This window comes from Schistocerca americana, chromosome 8, assembly GCF_021461395.2.
Source record: "Schistocerca americana isolate TAMUIC-IGC-003095 chromosome 8, iqSchAmer2.1, whole genome shotgun sequence".
NCBI classification, from domain to species: Eukaryota; Metazoa; Arthropoda; class Insecta; order Orthoptera; family Acrididae; genus Schistocerca; species Schistocerca americana.
The window spans coordinates 119757810-119777164 of NC_060126.1; the positions used below are offsets into that span (position 1 = coordinate 119757810).

Below are 19355 nucleotides of genomic sequence, written 5' to 3' on the forward strand. Positions count from 1 at the left end.
TGTAAGGACTTCTGCATTTCTAAACTTCTGAACAAAAATGTTAAGTACTAACATCAACATCTTTTGTGATGAACTGTTTTTAGATGGAGAAAGCAAGCAAAATGGTATATATGTTTCATTAAGACCACTGATGTTATTTTACTTAAATAAAGCAAAACACATTTGATGACAACAATAGGCACTTTGCTGGAGTCGCAAGACAGATTTAAAATACCTTCTCTATTTCCCGAAATAACCTCAGAAAAAAGTAAACCTCTTGAAGAAAATATGTAAGGTGGGGAAGAGTTGTGTAAACCAACATTATAAGTGCCTGCCAATAAAATGTTGCTTCTACTAAGTTTGTTATTGTCGGTTATTATCCACTGTGTTATGTCCATTATTCCAGAGGTATTGTGTGATTTCTTCTTCTTCTTTTTTTTTTTCAAGAAATACATGGGTACATAGAATACAAACTGCAGTGACTGCCACAATTTTCTTTGTCTTATCATCCATACTTTCTAAAATATAAACTGCTTTAGAAGTGCCAAAATGTACTAGAATAAATAAAAAGTCTATAAAATGCCGCACTGTTCAATGTACTTGCATTGAGACAGTTGCAATTCCCGAAATCCATCGCCTGTGGCCTCTGGCCTGCTGAGGAACACCACAGTCCATGGTCCATGGTTAAACCATGAAAATCTATTGCATTCTGCCACACACAGCCTGAAGACTGGCTTGATGCAGCTCTCCACATTACTCTATCTCACACAAGGCTCTGCATCTCTAAATAGCTACTGTACTCGCATCCTTTCGAACCTGAGTACTGTGTTCATCTCTTGGCCTCCCTCTATAAGGTACCCCTCACACTTCCCTCTAATATTAAATTTGTGATACTCTGATGTGTCAGAATGTGTCCCATCAGCCAATCCCTTCTTCTAGTCATGCAGTGCCACAAACTTCTTTTTTCTCCAATTTTATTCAGTAATTCCTCATTGGTTACATGACCTACCCATCCAGTTTTGAGTATTCTTCTGTAGCACCACATTTCAAAAGCCTCTGTTTCTTCCTGTCTAAAGTGTTTATCATCCACATACATACAGAACTACACTCCATAGAAATACTTCCAGAAAAATACTTCCTAAAATTTAAATCTTTATTCAACATTAATAAATTTCTCTTCTTTAGAAACACTTTTCTTGCCACTGCCAATCCACATTTTTACATCCTCTCTCTTTGACCACCATTAGTTATTTTGCTGCTCAAACAGCAAAACTCATGTAATACTTTAAATGCCTCATTTCCTAATCTGATTCCATCTGCATCACCTGACTACATTCCCTCATCCTTGTTTTGCTTTTGTTAATGTTCATCTTTTAACCTCCTTTCAAGACACTGTCCATTCTATTCAACTGCTCTTCCAAGTTCTTTGCTGTCTCTGACAGATTTACAATCTCACTAGTAAACCTCAAAGTTTTTATTTCTTCTCCTTGGTCTTTAATCCTACTCCTCATTTTTCTTTGGTTTCTTTACTGATTACTAAATGCACAGATTGAACAATATCAGGGATAGGCTACAACCACATCTCTCTCTCTTCTCAACCACTGCTTCCCTTTCATGCCCCTTGACTCATAATCGACATATGGTTTCTGTACGAGTTGTAAATAACCTTTGGCTCCCTGTTTTTTAGCTGTGCTACTATCAAAATTTTATTCCAGTCAGCAGTGTCAAAAGCTTTCTTTAAGTTTATAAATGCTGTAAAAGTGGGTTTGCTTTTCCTTAATTTATCTTCTAAGAAATATCACAGAGTCAATATTGCCTCACATGTCCCTACATTTGTCTGGGATTCAAACAAATCTTCCCCAAGGTCAGCTTCTACCAGTTTTTTCATTCTTTGACAAATAATTCATGTTAGTATTTCACTCATTAAATGTACTGTTTGATAATATCCATACCTATCAACATCTGCTTTCTTTGGAATTATAATATTATGCTCTTCTTCTTTTGTTAGGAGGGAAACAACTATTTTGAAAAAAGAAAAAAAAAGGGGGAACTACGTTTCCCATACATTAATTAGCTGGTGTTTTAACACTTCAAACAGAGTATTTCAGCAACTTTATGCAGACCACAACCAGCTGCCTACATATTTGCAAACATAAACACAATTTATATTACTCAGTACCCTTGAGTACACTGCACATAGAATGGCTACTAAATTCTTTTATTTTGACTTTAAATATTTGGATATTTTTAGTTTCCAGTCATAAGCCAATTTATAAACAATTATAACTTTTTGCCCAAGAATAAATAAGCTCCATTCTGAATACTCGAGGTGGTATGTAATCTATATTAAAATTATATTTAATTCTAAATTGTGTTGCCGGCCGGTGTGGCTGAGCGTTTCTAGGTGCTTCAGTCTGGGACCGTGCAACCGCTACGGTCGCAGGTTCGAATCCGCCTCGGGCATGGATATGTGTGATGTCGTTAGGTTAGTTAGGTTTAAGTAGGTCTAAGTTCTAGGGGATTGATGACCTCACATGTTAAGTCCCATAGTGCTCAGAGCCATTTGAACCATTTTTTTCTAAATTGTGTTAGTGAATTTATGAATTCACCATAAATTCACTTTTATCATGAACCAGAAATACCAGTATGGAGTACATGTACTGTTATGTAAGTATATGAATTCCTAGCTCCCTGAAGAGGCTTCTTCAAGATATTTACTTGTCAACTTGTCAAAATGTTCTTATTTCAACTTCTGTGGCAATAATATTTCTTTTCATTTAAACTTCAACAAATTGCAGATTATACCATAGGACAGAACTGAGTCAGACAAGTACATGAAATGTATTTGTAGTTGCAAATATGGACAAACATTAGCTGTATAATGGAGTGACAATGAAATTTTTTTGTGCTGGACCTAGACTTGCGGCAGATTTCTGTCTTACTAATAGCTGTCAGTTTACCATTAGGTTACCCGAGCATTTCCCACTTATCGGGAGTGATCACTTTACCATTAGGCTATCTGAGTGTGACCCACAGCCAGACCCAAATTTCCATATGTTGTCATTATGCCACACACAGCCAGACCCAAATTTCCATATGTTGTCAACCATGCATCTACAACCGGCATTCGTATGTTAATTATGTATATTGCCATACAGGGGTGACATTTTTAACTGAAAGTCGCTTGCTAAGTGTCAATGGATGGTTACAATATTGAAGTGCCTGTGTTGTTCATAATTATGCTGCAATGTTCCTGAAATCGGAACGATCACATAGATAATATTTTGGGGGAGGCAAACCAAAGACTTCATCTTACTGGTAGAGCACTTAAAATATGCAACAGGTCTACTAAGTAGATTGCCTGCATTATGCTTGCCCATCCTCTGCTAGGGTATGATTGTGCAGTATGGTTCCCTTACCAGATGGGATTGACAAGAGGACATCGAAAAAGTTCAGAGAAGGGCAGCTCATTTGGTATTATCAAAAATTATGGGAGAGAGAGATGGACATGATACATGACTAATGATTCCATTCATTCAAACAAAACTGTTTTTCAGAGCAGTGATCTCTTTTCAGCTAAGTTCGTTTTTCCCTTTCACTGTTACAGAGTGGAATGGTAGAGGAATAGTGAAAGTGCTTTGATGAACCCTCTGCCAGGCACCTAAAGGTGGCTTACACAGTATTCATGTAGGTGTAGCTCAAGGTGACACTACCTCAAGAGATGCAATGAGATTTATTGTGGCTTCAACTGACATTGCTAAATAAAATTATGTACTATCATGTAGGAGGTATTTTATGTACAAAAATTAATTTTGAATGGTGATAATAACTGCAGATGAAGATGTGATGAGATGAACAAAAATTATGTCATACTCCTGTGTCATGTCTCACAACAGGACTTGTACGTAGAGCTATCATCACTATATGACTGTGTGTGGGCTATTCTCGGTGTTCTGTTAGATAATTGCAGATGGCCTTATGATTGCGATTGAGTAGAGAAACATAATAGCTGCGTAGAATCTTATTGTGAATCATGTTTTGCAGTATCTTCAATATCATGGTTATTTGTGTATCAAATCATGGCAATATAGCTGTTGTGCAAACCCTATGGACAAAAAGTTCATAATTTTTGCTAGATATGTCTCTGCCAAGTAATATGGTTCAATGAAATGTGGGCCACTCATAGAAAGAATTGCTGCAGTGTGTTGAAGAAGGTCACTGAAACAAGTGTGCAATGAGAAGAACAGAAATAACAATTTCATTCAAAGTAGAATTACACTAAAGTGTCTGCGTTTCATGATGGTCCCCAGGTTTACAAATAGCGGGACATGGTTCTTAAAGGAATGTGTGATCACCACTGATGACAGCAAGGTTGGTAATAAGTTTTTGTGGCAGGGTGTTTGATTCATCTGCCAGCAGGATTGACAGCTGTTGGATGGTCCTTGGTGAATGTGGATATGCTGCAATACATTTCCCTAATGGATCTCACACGTGCTCGATGGGATTTACGTCACGAGAACGGACAGGCCAGCCCATTCGCCAAATATCCTCTCACTGCAAGAGAACCTCCAACTGTGCTGTTCGATGCAGCTGGACATTATTATTCATCAGGGGCCCTGTACAAAACTTTAGCACTTTCATAATTTTAAATAATGACAGTATTTGGGATAAGAATGTAGTTGGGATAAGAATAGTTGTGTGAACTGAAAAAAAAAAATTCTTTAAAAATAAACTGAAAAAGCGAAATAATAATCATAAATTTATGACGCACCATTTTCTACATATTTCCACACAGAAAATTTGAATGAAATTCCTTCCAGGGCTTTAGAATACCTCGTTGTAAACGATATGTCATATAAGAATTAGAGCTTCATGAACTTTATATTTTTGATTTTCCTTAAGGGATACGAAAATGTTAGTTGGTTTAGTTAGTCCTGAAATGGCAGCATGCAACTGCCTCTAAGTAAAGAATGGATATGGTAAATACGATCCTGTGTTTTTAAACTTTTGTGCCTGTAATTTGCTTGTAGTGACAGCGAATGCAATTTTAATTCGCTTCTTATCTGGTATTCACTAAGACCTCAATAAATTCTAACTGTATTTTGGGATTTTGATTGCATTTATTACTTCACGTAAGCAAGTTGGGGCGAAGCAACAATACGTAAATCACAATTTATGATGATTATGACTAATATCTTTGTCGTTTTGAAACGTATATTCATTTAGAAAAGTCAACTGTACGATGGGCAGAGATAATGGACTACTGCAGTGGTCACCGTTATTATCTGTGACACTGCTGTTTACAAATTATCCAGTTAATAAGAAGTTATTTGTAATAAGAAAATATGAAAACCGAGTCTCTTGTTCCTGAGTAAGAGGTTAGCTTCACAAAATACAGGTATGATGCTGGGCATCCATGATGCCCTTTTGCCTATGATAGCTCAAGATTTTCTAATGATGCCTCATTCATCTCTGTACGATAAGAATGTCTTGAAGAAGAGGGATGTTGACTTGAGAAATAATATATATGAATGAAACCGAAGCCAGTGCCAAATGCACCTCCAGAAAGGCAAACGAGGGAAACAAGTACAGTGTCGCAATAACATTGACAGGTGGGCGTGGAGGTCAGTTCGATCAAGTAACATTATGTGTTTGCCCACCATTAACACCTGCACCACAAAAACAATCATGTTCAACAATGTTCCTGGATGCATTACCTATTACTACCTCTTGCCACATTGGGGAAGATTCAACTTCCCAGAAATAGTGTTCTGGTACAGCAGTGGATATCTACTATGTGATGTGCAATACCTGACATGTATTTACATTCCCCTGTAAGCTGAAAGTATCAATTTGCTGCAATGGAAGAGTAAAAATGATGTATTTCACTTTCTGACTTTTAGTAACAGAAAAAGATCCAAAAATGTTGTGCAAAAGAGCTGTTGGCTGTGGTCCAGCTCAAAACACTGTGCTCTAGAGTTTACTTTGTCACACCAGACTCCAGCCACCAATCATGGAAGTCGGCTGATAGGGATAGATGTCCATTCAGGTGACTGCAACACGTCATTTCCTGAACCAATGATGTATGCTGGTGCACTAGCTCTGCCAAGCATGAAATTATTTCCTTTTTATTATGACTTTTCATGAGAAATATCTGTCATGAAATGAATGAACATATTGCAGTAACTAAATTGGTGTGGCCATTTCTCAGGCAGAGTATGTCATGAGAGATGTTTAAGTGTTAAGATTTCCATGGGAAAAAAGTCAGGATTATTAGTTTGTAGCTGTGTCTGTGACAACCACAGATAAATTCTTCTCTATTATAAGTTTGTTTTCTCAGGCATAATCTCTTGATCTGGGACTGTTATTCACTGAAGATAGCTTCGGAAATATGAAGCTCTGGAAACCTGATCTCTATTGAGAGTTCTGCCATGAAGAAATTGCAAGGTTGGTGACGCATAACATACATTGCTACAGATAGGCTTAGTAGTTGGCAGTGAATGCGTTCAACAATGCTGACAGATTTCTGATGAAACAAGATGCTGAATGAAAGAGAATAGGCCAATGCATGTACCAGTGTGTAAATAACGCTCTAGTACAAAGGTAAAACAGATGCCCTACACTGATCCCAGTGAAGGTTTTTTATGAGAACTATTAAAAAACAATAGTTACACTCAATGAGTATTCTCATGTTGCTCAAATAATTTGTTTATTGTAAACAAAAATCAGTTTTAAATGCCAGGCAAACATTACTGACTGTACTGATTTTAGCCTCACAATGACGTAACGCTTCTGTTGTGGTAGCAGCAGAGCCACAGCGTCTCCATCCAACAGGTGGTGTCTTGTCAGTGTCCATGACGTCGGCACCTGGTGCTGCTAGTGTGTTGGCTGCACTTATAGTAGGCGGATGCCCACCACAATAGGAAAAAAATCCTCGGCGGTGATGAGCTGTCCCCGTTGCCTGGAAGGTGGGTGTCCACCCCAATACTAATGACTTTCTCACTGCTGGCTGACCTGTCACAGGGGACATTAGGCCTGTCCAAGACAACCGAGCACACCTGTGGACAACAATGATGCTGATTTAAGTGCTGGTGCCTATGCCACACGAGAGAAATCTCAAATTTCAAGTTGTATGCCAAAACACATAGATCTTACACATAATGAGAAGATGGAGGTGCATATCACAAGGGAAAGTTCATAAAAAGGAGTCAGTTTCCAAGTCTGAAACAAATTTTAAACTGGAAACAATTATTACATTTTAGAAGTTTCGCCTCTTTAGCTGTTACCACAGATTTCAAACATATAAGCTACAGTTTCTACGTTTCATAGTTATATGAGGGACTTACTCACATTTTAGTCTTGCCATGTGGCTTAGTGGTTAATGATACTTTGACAAAGGTAATGATATGATGTAATTTTTGCCTAGTGAAGTTACTAGTGCCTATATTTTGTTAATTTTTGTTTGTTTCAGTGTGCTCATAATGTTTGTTACTGTTTATACCATTAAGTTGCACCATAATACCCAAGAGTGTGAAACTAGTTATGGATGAAACTGGCTAATCGCCTAACATCTTTCAGTACAACCTTCTCGTACTTCCAGCCATGTCAAGAAGTCATACTTCCATGTGTTTCTGGACAAGTGCTACTAGCCCCCTGTGAAGTGGTAACTGACTGTTGCCTGGTTGCTGTCCTCATCTTTATTTAGCCATGGAACCAGCTGCTGCTAAGGCCATCCACATAAGACTTTGAGGATACAGCCTGGGATACAACTTGCAGAAAGTCAAGTTGCTCTTACTACCTTTTCTACAACTCATTCACTGTCTGCTTCTTTTACAGCAGAGCAGTTCAAAGATGATGTCTTTAGACAGGTGAATCATTTACAAGTTATCAAGCTCCAATTTTTGAAAGAATATTGGTCTACAGCAATTCAGCAAGAACTGCTCATAGATTTCTGGACCGAAGACTAGTATCAACCTGGTCAGGGCACAATGAAGTCATTCTGTAAGCACTGATGTGGGGGTGGCTGTACAGTTGTTGCTGAGGGTATAAAACTTTTGTTACCATACTGTGTTTGGTGAGATCTTGTAGCACCACTCCATGACAATTACGAGAATTATGAACGTTTTCTCGAAAGAGTCTAATATTCTCATGGCCCTTACAGTATAGTGCAAAATATACCACAGCAAATGCGGGAAGGTGGAAGACTGGTGCCCCTTATGATGATGTGCACGACAGGCAACAGAATATCAATCATTGTGATGACCAGTTTTAAGTAATAGTGAAGAACATAAATAGAGTGTGGATAGCAGCTGCCACAGATTACCTTGGTGGCAAGGAGGTGCACTCAGTGAGGGAACAAGATTGCTGAATAGCTTGGTTGGGCAGTTGATAGGAAGTTCTAGTGAACTTGGTAGGAATGGAGACACTGATGAGTGAGGGAGACATTCCTGCACCACCGAGTGTGTGTGTGTGAAAAGCCACCGGACTTACACACCAGTTATTATTATGACACAAGTGACGAATTAAACACTGCTGATACTATAGGGATGGTGTGACAGTTTGACAAAAAGCAATTGACTGGAACTGGAACAATAAGAAGTAAAAATTAATTGATGTGGCAAGTCTGGGAACTTCAGGCTGCAGAACAGTATATTAAAGACTGCAAGGAAGCAAGCACTTCTGAACTGCAAGTGAGAGAATTCAAACAAGCATGTTCATTACAAAACGCAAGAGTGCCTCCGGACGGAAGTAATATGATTTATAAATTCGTATGATTTATAAATTCGTATTTGATGGAGATTCCAAATATGAACTGCCATCTAGGTTGGACAGTGCTCATGCTGTGTGATTTTCGACTCCCAGGCTCAATGGTGAATAGGAAGAGCAAAGATAGAAATTCGATGCCTGTGACTGAGTTTGGTAAAAAAAAGCCAAATAAAAGAGTTGTTTTGTGGAGGAGAGTTGGTGCCCATTTCAGCTGATGTCAATCCAATTGTAAGAGTAGCAGTAGGTGGCTTAGAAAGTGAGGTATTGGTTGACAGCTGTTCACAGATTTCAGTGACTTCACCCAGCAAAATGGACAAAGTACTACTGCTGATCTGTAACGTTAAAATTTATGATGCTACAGGGATGGTGTCCAAAAACGATCCAACATGAAGTCAAACTACTCTTGCAGTTCAAAGTTGTGGTCACAGAATTACACACATTAGAGAATTCAGAAACTCAGTGTCAACATGATCACAGGTATTGATTTTTTAATATGAATTGTTGTGATGTAAATTTCGAGTGGTGTTGTATAATAATGTACGTGCAGTGTTAATGTATTTTACATCTTTGGTGCTCTTTAACAACTAAATAATTAAAGTCAGTATTTTATGTTCAGTGGTTGGTAATACACACCTGTGTGTGGTTTTTCTGTATATTGTTGTTGTTGTTGTATGTGCTTTGTGTTCAACCGGTACCTCCATGTGTATTTCCAAATAGGAAAATATTCATTTTCTAACAAAATCTCAGCAGGTTATGGGCCCAGGTGCATGTTAAAAGGACACTTGTACGAAAATAATAACGTAGCTCTGTGTGAAAGGTTTGTAAAGTTATCTCCAAGAAGACGTCTTTGAAGTTGTTAATTCCACGCAACCAATGATGGATTCAATGAGAATTATCAACATCGGAGTTGTGGAAGGCAAAACAAATTGGAGCACTTGGAAATACAAAATAAGTATTTGTCTACAAGGAATTCCTGGTGCACTTGATCTTGTGGAAGGCAGTTTAGTGAAACCTAGTATTATTTCAGAAAGTGCTACGGTTGAACAAAGAGCGATCTACAAAAGTGCTTTAGAAACTTTTAACAAAGCAGACAGCAATGCTCTACTTGTTTTGACTACAAATATGTCGGAAAAAACTTTGCAGAACATAATGCGTCTAAATACAGCATGTGAAGTGTGGACAGAATTACACAAAATATTTGATGGTGTTTCTGAAGACAAAATGTACAACCTTTGTTTGCAGTTCTTTAGTTACAAAAAGGCTCCTGAAGATGATATTGTGACACACATTTCCAAACTGAAAAATTTGTGGAGTTAATTGAAACAGGAAATTACTAAAGATATCGTAAATAATTCAGAAATGCCTTATTTGTTTTTGATTTGTAAAATATTAGGTACACTACCAGAAGACTATTTTTCGTTTAAATCTAGTTGGACGCTAACATCTAGAGATGACAGAACAATTGATAATTTAACAAATCAATTGTGTGCACATGAAAAAGCTCTGAGTACAATGGAGGGTGATTTTAGTAAACAAGAAGTCCTCACTACAGACTCATCAAGGCTGTCATTCAGCAAGTAAATCCAATGGAGAAAAAGAAGTATAAGAAATTAATATGTAATTACTGCAAGAAACCGAACCATACAATTAAAGTGTGCAGAAAGTGGGCAGCAGATGGCAAACCTCCAAAACCACCTACAACAGATACAAATATACTACTTCTTTCTGTGACATCTTCTGTGATGAACTCTGAATGTAGAAATGAGGACTGGTATACAGACAATGGTGCAACAAGTCATATTACAAATGACAGGAATTGTTTCAAAACATTTCAGTCTTTTCTAACAAAACACTCAGTTACTACAGCTAATGGGGACATAATTGAAGCAATTGGAAAAGGCTCAGTAGACTCTGAAGCAGCAGTTGGAGGAAAATGGAACAGAATTACCTTGACAGATGTATGGTATGTACCTCAGATTCACAAGAATTTATTCTCTGTTCTTGCAGCACAGGATAAACATCCAGAAAGTAAATTCACATCAAGCGCAGAATTTTGTCATCTTAAGATTGATAATGTCACTAGATTGGTAGGTGACAGTGATTGCTTTGTAGGCCTTTTTAAACTTGCTGTAAGAAATGTGAAACCTAGCTCCCTCAGCGAAGTTAACACCACTAGCAGAGACAATACGTTGCAGCTTTATCACGAAAGATTTGGAAACCATACAAGCGCGATGTGAAGTCTGTACTTTGTAGCGAATTAAATATTGAGGTGGAAATGGACAGTGAACTTTGTGAAGGCTGCATTTATGGCAAGGCTCATCGTTTACCATTTGGCAACAGAAAGAGGACAGCAGAACTAGGTGAGCTTATTCACGCTGATGTATGTGTTCCGTTTCACGTACCTTCTGTGTCAGGGCACCGGTATTTTATTCTTTTCAAAGATGATTATACAAAGTTTAGGGCAACACATTTCATACAAGAAAAGTCTGGAGTTGCAGAAAAGTTAAGGCAGTTCATAGCTGAAGCAAAAGCTGCTGGACATACCATCAAGGAACTTCTGAGTGATAATGGGAAAGAATTTGACAACAAACAAGCAAAAGAGATTCTTCACAAAGAGGGTGTAATTCAACGCCTCACAATGCCTTACACTCCAGAACAAAATGGGTGCAGTGAAGGAGAGAACTGCACAGTTGTGGAAACTGGCAGAGCCATAATGCATGCACATGCAAACACTCCACAGGAACTTTGGGCAGAGATGGTGAACACCACAACCTACATTCTATCTGAACAGGGCCTTCCAGTATTCCAGGAACATCTCCATATGAATTGTGGTATGGAAAGAAGCCAAGACTGAAACATCCGCAGGTGATAGGCTAGACTTGCTATGCTCATGTTCCAAAACAACAGAGAAGGAAGATGGACCGAAAACCACTGAAAGGTGTCCTCATTGGATATGATCACAATGAGGGTTACAGAATTTATTGTGGAGAGGTGTGCAAACTCATTAGGTCACGAGATGTCATCTTCGAGGAGAGGCCACTGAAGAGTGAGAAAAGTTCAACTCTTCCAGTGAGTGTTTTCAATCATCAGGATCCAGCACCTCAGACTGAAGACCAATGGTATTGATAGTGAGAGTGAAGAGGATGGCAGTTCCTTGGATGTAGATGAAGACGCTTAGGAGGAAGATCAGGAAGTCACAAGTGGAGAAGCTTTACCATGTCTGCGTGATTGGTTAACCCTCAGACGTCCACAAAAATTTAATGATTATGTAATGAACCTCTCACTATCTTTCCAAGAACCAGAAACAGACAGCGATGCCATGAAGTTTGTTCAACACGATTTCTAGAAAGAAGCTATGGATTCTGAAATAAAAGCTCTTCAAGAAAATAGAATGTGGGTTGTGGTTGACCTACCATATGCAAAGAGGTCCATTCCTAATAGACGGGTGTATAAAGTCAAAACAAATGCTGAAGGCCCAGTCAATAAATTCAAGGCAAGATTGGTGATTAAGGGTTATTCGCAGCAGAAAGGAGCTGACTATGGCCAGACTTTCAGTTCTGTAGCTAGAGTGTCTACCATTTTAGCACTACTAAGTGTTGCTGCAAGTGAGAGCATGAAACTTTTACAAATTGATGTTTCAACGGCTTTTCTTTATGGTGATTTAAAAGAAACAATTTATATGCAACAACCTCAAGGATGTGACGATGGGTCTGGGAGAGCATGTCACTTGAAGAAAAGTCTATACGGACTGAAACAGGCTCCACATTGCTGGAATGAGAAGTTCAGTAATCATCTCACTAAATTGGGCTTTCTGAGGAGTGAAGCTGATCCTTGTCTTTTCGTGAGACAGTAAGGCTGTAAGAAAATATTCCTTGTGCTTTATGTTGATGATGGTCTGATCGCAGCTCACAGTGAACAGGAACTTGAAGACATTGTCAGTGATTTAAGAGAAGAGTTTAAAATTACTTCAGTGCCTGCATCATTTTTCTTAGGTCTGGAAAATTGACCAACAAGAACGTGGAACTGTATGTGTAAGTCAGACTCATTACACAGGAAAATACCAGAGCGTTTCAACATGAAGAACTGCAAGGCTGTAACTACACCCATTATAAATGACAGTGATACAGAAGAAAGTCCTCGCAACTCTGATTTTCCATACAGCCAAGCTGTTGGAGCACTGATGTTTCTGATGTGTGGGAGACGCCCTGACATTGCATATGCTGTCAGTGTTGTATCATGAAATCAACAGATTGTGATGTAGTGAAAGTTAAAAGAATCTTACGATACTTGAGAGGCACAACAAATTATGGACTTTTATATAAAAACAATTCTAAGAAGCAGGTTTTAGAGTGTTCTAGTGATGCTGACCACATTGGAGGTGATCTTGGCTCTGGGCTCTCAACATATGGTGTCCTTTGTCTGTACTTTGGGGCACCTATTTTCTGGATTAGTCAAAAGGCAATCTTCTGTTGCCATAGCCACAACTGAAGCTGAGGTTGTGGCTGCCAGTGACGCTGCTTGGGAAATTGTCTGGATCAAGAAGCTTCTGACAGAAATGGACCAATTGGAGGCAACACCAGTTCTGCAGGCTGACAACAAAACTGCTATCTGGCTTCCCCAGAAACCTGAGTTTCAATGAAGAATGAAGCATATTCATATAAGGCATTTCTTTGTCTGTGAACAAGTCAACGCTTATGAAATCACAGTTGCAAAAGTAGACACTGTAGAACAACATGCTGATATACTAAAAAAGCCACTGTTTTACATTAGATATCAATATTTATGTAATAAGATTAGACTTTCCAAGTTATTAAATAAGGAAGATCGTTAATGTGTTTCACATCTTTGGTGTTCTTTAATAACTGAATAACTAAAGTCAGTAGTTCATGTTCAGTGGTTGGTAATACGCACATGTGTGTGGTTTCTCTGTATGTTGTTGTTGTTGTATGTGCTTTGTGTTGAACCGGTACCTAATAAACCATGTGTATTTCCAAGTATGCAAATATTCGTTTCCTAACAAAATCTCAGCATGCAGTAAAAGGCAGTCATCAGATCAGCGAAGTTAAACGCTGTCAGACAGGGCTATGACTTGAATGGGTGACCATTCGGTCTACTGAGCGCTGTTGGTAAGTGGGCTGTACTCAGCCCTTGTGAGGTAAACTGAGGAGCTACTCGATGGAGGTGGCAGTTCCAGTCATGTGAACTGACCAACGGTCAGTGGTGTGCTGTTCTGACCACATGCCCCTCCACATCCCCATTGACGCCTGTGGGCTGAGGATGACATGGCGCCCAGTCGGTACCGCTAGATCTTCATGGTGCCTGTCCACGCAGAGTTTAGTTAGGAAAAGGCAGTAGTAACACAATTTTTGTAGCAAAAGGAGCCATTTCTGGGCAATTTTGAACTTCCAAGTAGGACCAAAGGTTCTAACGAAAAAGAAATATGAAATATAAGTTTATATCGTTTTAGAGTTCAAAGGGAAGCAGAAAAAGGATGTAAGAGTTATCCTCTGGAAGGAGGACCAGAAACAGATGCGTGGAAAGTTGATGAAGGGATGGTAGATGAGGCACATTAAAAAGGGTACGAGGGTTCCTGCTCTATGGGAAACTTCACAGCGAGGTGACTGTGCGTACTTGAGCCGGGTAGAACAATGCATTCTTTCCTTGTTCTATTCTCTTCCCCTTTTGTTTAATCTATTGTTGGTAGTCTTCAGTATGTACATATAGACAACTGAGAAGTGAGGAAGTTATTGAAATGCAAGGGAATATGTGAATTAAGTCAATGGTTGGATACAGGATGTCATGAAGATATCATGATAAACGTAAAATCCCGAAAGAAGAACAGTGTGAATAGGGTTTTGAAATACAGAGAAAATAACAAGGGGGACATGAAGTGAAAACAAGACAAAATTCTGGGTAAATCATGATATTGGAAGTAACGCTCTGTGATATACAAGTATGAACAGTGTTTTTATGTTTTAAGTTAAATAGGTTACAAGAGGAATAAATCTAATAGAAATGTAACTTGGAACTAAAGTAACAGTGCGGAATGTGTAATATACACGAGGGCAAGAATCTGATGTTAAGAAGATTAGTGATTCGTGTCACAAACAGGTGTGTGATCTGCATATTTTATGTATTTGGCTAAGGAAATAAGAGACTGAGCAGTGTGGAGCACCAGAATAGGTGGACTTAGAAGTATAAATATAAAAAGGTCCAATGATTTAGTAAATGTAGCAAATGCAATCAAGAAAGTATGATTTTCAGTGTATGAAAACCAAAAAAGTACAATAATGGACAGGGAAAAGTCTATGGAGTCATGAGTGGTATTCCTTGGACAGAGTAAATCATAATGAGTAATAATGGTAAGCTTCCATCACTGAAGTCATGACTAAAATTATTCTGAAAATATTTGGAAAAAGTAGTGTAACAAATTAATCTGTGTGTAGTTAGAATACAAACTTTGTTACATGGTGTGGAAAATGGTGGCCTTCAGGTGTTATTGTGAGGCTTTTATTCTGAGATTTATGAACCTATCTCACATTAGACAAAGATGGCTCTGGAGTAGGGATTGGAGTGGACCATGGCGTTGATGAGGAAGAAGGTGTCATGGTAGACATGGTGAACAGCAATACTCTCTTTTGTCCCATGCCTAGGGTTAGATCTCAAGGTGGAGGATCATAATCACTTACCTCATATCTTATAGGTTAACACACCAGCACTAGCATGTGAAACTGTGTGGTGAAGTTAGATGTGAAGTGTTAAGTGGTACGACAAAGTAACTGTGATAACACTACATACATAGCATAAAGAGATACTCTTACTGAAATTTGTTGTATTAGAATTAACTTAAAAATTTTATATATGTATCCTCATGACAAATAAAATGATGTAACTATCAGTGCATGTTTTCTTTAAAATATATAGTGTTAAAAGTTGGGGGGGGGGGGGGGGGAAGTTCTAAAAACTGGTAAGACTTGCAAAGGACATGAAAAGGCCAGAATTGAATACTGTGACCAGTTGGGGGCAGGAGAAAATGTGAGAAAATGAAATATACCTGCATGACGTAGAAATAAAGAAAGTGAAGTTTATCATGTACTGATATTCAGTGCTCATGAATGTTTCAAAAACAATATGAGAAGGTTGAGACATGGCAGAGGTAGATTCTTGCACGCTCAGCACACTCATAGCTAATCTGTAGATAAATTAAAATAATGAAGGAGAGTGATTAGTATATGCAATCACAGGATGATGTACATACAATTTGATTAGAGAGGGCCTTGTGAAAACATGCTTTGTGATTTGAGTGTTAGATCTCAAGATATATCAGTTGCAACTAAGCACTGAAATTAGAATTTGTAGGACCACCTGAAGGGAGGAAGCTACCATTGTTGCATAGGGACGAAAGGGCGGGGGAAGGGGGGACAAGGGCACCATGTCATTAGGGCAGGCAGGAGAACATAGTTGCAGAAAGTTTCGGAGAGCTGACATAAGGTTTCGCTAAGGCACAAACAATTCGTAAGATTGAATTTTTGAGGGCAGATATCCCTTGGAAATCAGCGAACGGACGAGTCCAAGGAATGGACGACCAAGGAAAAAAATTACTACTTCCGAAAAAAGCATTTTAAGGCAATAAAAATGAAGTGAAAATTTTTCAGAGAGTGCTGCTAAAGAGTATCCACTGGAGAAACCAATATAGGACACTGCAGTTTTGATAGACAAATAATTGATAAAGTGGCTTGCCTGATGTCACAGCAGCCTCAAAAGTTCTAGGTAAGACAGACAGGCCATTGAATGGAAGAAAAGTCTTGGGGCCTGGCTGATGTCGGACCTACTTCGGACTGTAATCCGCCATGGTTACATCATATGCTTTCTATTTGTTCATTTCATAGATAGATACAATCACATAGGCAATCTTTTTAGTTGCCGTTTCAGTATTTATTTTTCCTGGTGGCAATATCTACAGACTTAGATGGAGGTAGTTTAAGTGAACAAAGCATATGGGAGGTCATACATCGTGACTCAACCAACTGTCGGTCAGTGGGTTGAGGGCTTCATTGGTATACTGGCTCATTGTTGTAACAAGATGTTGAAGATCGCTGTGTGGTTGAGTCTAGGTTGTTGGTGTGATTTTTGTTCTGAAGAAATCGTGTGATTTTATTGAAGGCAAAGTCCAAAACTTTCCTAAGAGCTACATGGCACAACATCAAAGAGATTTTAAGGTTATCTATGAGTAAATAAATATGACACAACGGGATTGTTTTGTATCCACATTAGTTTGTCTCCCAAACTCCCTGAACTCAGGTAAGTACTGTTGTCAATTTTGCACAAATGTTTTGCATTCTTACCGTCAACTTCATTGGCAAGTAAGGGGCCTCGACAAAATAGTTGATTTTACCAGATAGTTTGTTCTTTCTCTGTTGGTGCACTGACCCTTTTCCAAGTGTTATTGTAGTCATCCAAGATTCAGTGATGTGTGCAGACCGGAGTGCAGCATAAAAAGAACTGCATCATAGGTAGGGATTGTGTGGCTGGACTTAAGGCATGCAGTCACTCAACGTAGTTCTATGACAAAATGAAATCCTGCACTCCTGTTAGATCGTCGATTACCGTCACATGCAAGTTGTTCCGAATTATGTTATCGTGCTGTGTATTGCCTTGGTTCTTTCTCTCAGTGCAGTCCAATGTATTTATTTGTATTAACATCAAATTGATAAACTATGTTCACAAAATAACCGAGAGAAGGTCAACTATGTTACAGTTTAAGTTGAAATTTCAATGAATGTTGTTGATCAGTAGAACACAGGTAGCTAACACAAACAACAGTCGGAAGTTACCGGTAAATAATGGTTTGTGTCTATTAGTGTGGCTTTCACAAAGTGACAATCTGAGAGAGAAAAGGTTGTAATGAAATATTTCTATCTGTAACATCGCTAACTGTGGTGAAAAACGGACCAAATTTGTGAATGAGCAACTCTGTAGTTTTAGCCCGAACTGAAAAGTTAAGCAATGAGAAACAAAAAACGGAATGGTCTGCAGGTGCTTACTAAGATGTGTGATCGCATGTTAGTGTTAGAAATGTAGAATGGTGATATGGGAGGAAATAAGAATAGTCCAACATAGTTGGGAAGACGTTTGACACTAATCTGTGTGTGCTCTGGAGTCAACAAAAACTCTTTCCCACCCAACACGTGTAAGTACACTGTGAATGAAAGCATTAAGTTTCATCAAACTGCACTGTTGTCGATGAAGGTAAATAAATAACCAAGTGCAAGATCACAAAAAAGTAGTAGATTGGAACATATACTCACCATTGTCCTTGTTCTCGAGGCTGAAGGCTGTTCTGCATGGTGTGCGGAATGCTGATTTCTCCAAGGTAAAATTAGCTCCTTCCTGGCCAACATTTCTGAGTAGTACTAGACACCGAAGGCCAATTTGTCTAGCTAGAAGGGTAGTTGCTGTTCTGGACCAAAATGCTCCTCACCGCCAAGTAGACCTGATTAGACAGTAAAGAAACTGGTTACATTTCATCAAAGTGTATATTTATAGATCATGGTAAAATTGCAAAAGAATATAAGAACACAGTATCACAACAGACTGAAACATGTACTCACAGTCCCATCTCTTGCGCTCGAGTTTGAAGACTGTTTTATCTAGTTAGCAGAATGGTTGCTACTCTGCGCCAAATTCAGCTCCTTTCTAGTCACCAGGCCTGAGTAGTACTTGGCTGTGAAGGCTGTTTTGTTAGCGAGCAGAATACCTACTGCCCTGGACCAATATAGTCGCCCTCCAGCCAGCAGCTTTGAGTAGGCTGTGAACAAAAACGGTTACTTTTTATCAAAATGTACCCAAATCGTTAGAGGTAAAAAATATAAACAAGTGTGTGAACAAAATATCAAGCAGACTGGATCATGTACTCACCATTCTACTTCCTGTTGTCGAGTCTGAACACCATCTTGCCTGGTGACCAGAATGCTTCCTGCTGTGGGCTGAAATCAGCTTCTTCACGGACGATAGATCTGAGTAGTGGTTGGCTCTGAATGCCGTTTTGTCAAGTGTTCAGAACAGTTTCTGCTTTGGGCCAAAATCAGCACACTGTCAGCAAGCAGGCCTGAGTAACTGTGAACAAAAGAACTATGTTTCATTAAAATAAACCCCAGTTGATCAATGTGAAAAATATAAACCAGTGTAAGAAGACATTATCACAGGACACTGGATTGTGTACTCACCATTTTAGCTCCTTTGGTCGAGTTCGAAGGCCGTTTTGCATGGCGAGCAGAATTCTTGCTGCTCCACGCTATAATCAGATCCTTTACGGCCAACAGCCCTGACCAGTGCTTGGTCCTGAAGGGTATTTTGTTTAGACAGCACAACACTTGCTGCTCTGGGCCAGTATAGTCACTCTTCTGTCCAGCAGGAATGCGTAGACTGTGAGCAAAAAGGTTACATGTTATCAAGATGTACCCATATCGATAGGGGTAAAAAATATAAACAAGTGTGTGTACAAAATATCAAGCAGACTGGATCATATACTCACCATCCTACTTATTGTGCTCTAGTCTGAATGGCGTTTCGTGTGGTGAGCGGAATTCTTTCTGCTCTGGACTAAATCC

General features: G+C 38.9%; 1 long non-coding RNA gene across 1 annotated transcript; it reads right to left on the reverse strand.

The window, feature by feature from the left end:
• Positions 1 to 6757: 6757 nt before the first annotated feature.
• LOC124545214 lies at positions 6758 to 18797 on the reverse strand. The gene is made up of 4 exons (XR_006967596.1): positions 18664 to 18797; positions 18357 to 18553; positions 18054 to 18238; positions 6758 to 7037 (listed from the first exon to the last, which is right to left on the reverse strand). It is a non-coding gene; the product is annotated as an uncharacterized LOC124545214 (long non-coding RNA).
• Positions 18798 to 19355: the final 558 nt, after the last annotated feature.